We start from the raw sequence: 2,705 nt of genomic DNA on the forward strand, positions 1-2,705 counted from the left end.
ATGTGCTCTGCAGCATTTACAAGAGTCTCAAACTAAAAGGCAGTCACAGAAAGGCAAAGTATATTCTTATCAGAGAATATTAAACTTAGGTTCAGTGTCCCAGTGTAATCTTCATATTAATCCTGTTTAAACATTGTTTACAATATCACTTAATAGGCATAATGGAAATTTTTTTCCTCTGGGTGTGAGAGCAAGAGCTGGATGAAATCAGTGAAAGACAGAGGAAACTGTGATCTGATGAAGCCTGAGAATTACTAGTTTCATGTGTTGGACTGACATAGACCCTTTTAATAGCAGAGCAAAAATTACACCAATTTTCATAAATTTCCTTACATTTAGTACTGCCTCATGAAGAGTAGGATGCAATGCTCTAGAAAGAGCAGCTAGGAACTAACTACATTTCTAGTCAAAACTAACCACCAAGGGTGAATCCTAGTCTTCATTCTGTAAGACATCATTTGTTCCCCCTGTGTCACTTCAGAAGAATATGTACAGAACTGGAAAGACATTTAATTTATTCCTACCATGTGGCAGTGAGTGTGAATCATGATAGTTATTCCTATTGTGGAGTGGAAAATGGGAATGTATGACTCTGTTGAGACATTAAAGTAATCATTAATCCTTTCTACTTGTCAGTCAAAAATGTTGTGCTCTTGGGGTAAGAATATGTTTGGCTGAGAACAAGCTTTTAGTAAAACAGATTTGGCAGATGCCTATTTGCAGATGCTCATGAAAGATGAATCATTACATTTCCTGACAACAAAAACACCAAAATGTTTGTTTTGCTCCTCTGTTTCCCATTGGGTGTTGCATCAGCTCTATATACTCTATATGTATGTATTCATTTATAAATAACAAAGCACCAACAAAGAAAATTCTTTGTTGTCCATATTAGAACACAACACCACCATAACAATAACTGGGTCAGAAGAAAAACTGTGAAGAATATCTGAAACAACTGAATAGTGAATTGTGATCATTACAATCACATAGACAAGTTCTTTAAGTATCTATGATCATTATATTCTCATAGAATACTTCCATTTTTATTACTAACCCTCAGAGAAGATTAATTAGCTAAAGACAGCTTATCTGAGATCAGTAGAAACCACCAGTGTAGAACATAGTAAAGGAAATGGTGATTTATCCTACACTTGGGTATAGCAGAGGAAGTGATAGGCAAAATGAATGAAAAATAAATGGAGAGACAAACAAATAAATGAAACTGAATTTTTCTCACAGTTCAGTATTGCTTACATTCCCAGTTTATGTTATTTAATTATTGAGAGATTTGTATGAAAAACAAATCAACCCAGCAAAAGGAAAACAAAGCTGACAAAAAATAAAAGTAAGACATGGAACACAGGAGAACAGTAATGAAGATGTTAGACGAGTTTGAATTGCTGTTCAGAATCACATTACGTGCCATGTAAAATGTACCTAATTTCAAAGCAGGGTTTGGCCAGCTGAAGTTAAAATTTCAACAACCACTATTAAAGATAAAGGCAATATATTGCTTCAACATGACACTTTTTTTTTTTTAATCTGTGAAAAAAGTTACTTCAAATTCATGCTGACAACTATACCAAATCACAAGAAACACATACTCTTACTGAACTGAACTTGTAGATTGATTCAGCCTCCTTCATGCCTCAGTTTTTTTAGGTTTTTTTTTCTTTCTTTTCTTTTTTTTTTTTAGGATTTTGGTTTGTGTCTTTTGGGTTGGATTTTTTCCTTATTTTTTTTTATACACAAATTGCTTTTGTAAGGAGGAAGATTCTGGCTATTCAATAAAGACTTTTAATATTTACACGTTAAAATTCAAGTATGCCTTTGAAGTTGAATGCTGCTGCATGTACTGTACAAGCTGTGAACTCCCAGGTAATCTATACCAGAGATCAATCTAGTCTGACCTGTTGCATATCCAGAGTATTAAATCAGGTCAGTGAGAACCACACAGGCCCTCAAAACTCAGAGGCTACAAATGTAACAAAAGCACAAATAAATTTGCCATCAGAGACTTCAGTTTCTTGTACTAAACTTTACAGTACCCTTATTCATTCTTAAGGATTTTTCCCTAAAATGAAGCATAGAACATCAATTAGTTCTTTAAAATGGATTTGAAAGTAACAGCAACATATCACAGTAAATTTTTGTTCACATTTGTTCTGCTTGAGCACAGAGGAATCCTCCACTACATTCACTATCTCTCCAGGTAGGGGAAGAGATGAGGGACAATTGCTATAACCCATGGGAAGCACACATCATCTTGGAATAATGATGAACCCTTGGTTTGCAGACTGAAAGTATTTCATCATTATGGCTTTAAACAGATGGAGTTTGCTTGCCATCATTCCCTGGTTTTTTTATTCAGATAGTCAGGGCAATCATTGTTCTTTGCAGAAGTAATCAAGCTGCAGTGCAGGATTCTCTTTCTAGCTAAGGATGTTTATTTGTTATTAAGTAAAATATATTTAAAGTCATAGAATGCTGATGGCTCAGCACCGATGCTTTCCATCATGAGTTACCAAGATGCATTTCTGTAAACAGAAGCTCACAGATTAAATGTTTTCAACTACCTGAGGTTCATAAAGATAGCTCCTTCATCATCTCAGGAAATGGAGCCAAAAAGGGTAAGAGAAATAATATGAATCATTATCTATAAACTAGGATTTACTATTATTTGTTAAAATACCTTCCATGGT

This window comes from Calypte anna, chromosome 9 (genome assembly GCF_003957555.1).
Source record: "Calypte anna isolate BGI_N300 chromosome 9, bCalAnn1_v1.p, whole genome shotgun sequence".
Taxonomy (NCBI): domain Eukaryota; kingdom Metazoa; phylum Chordata; class Aves; order Apodiformes; family Trochilidae; genus Calypte; species Calypte anna.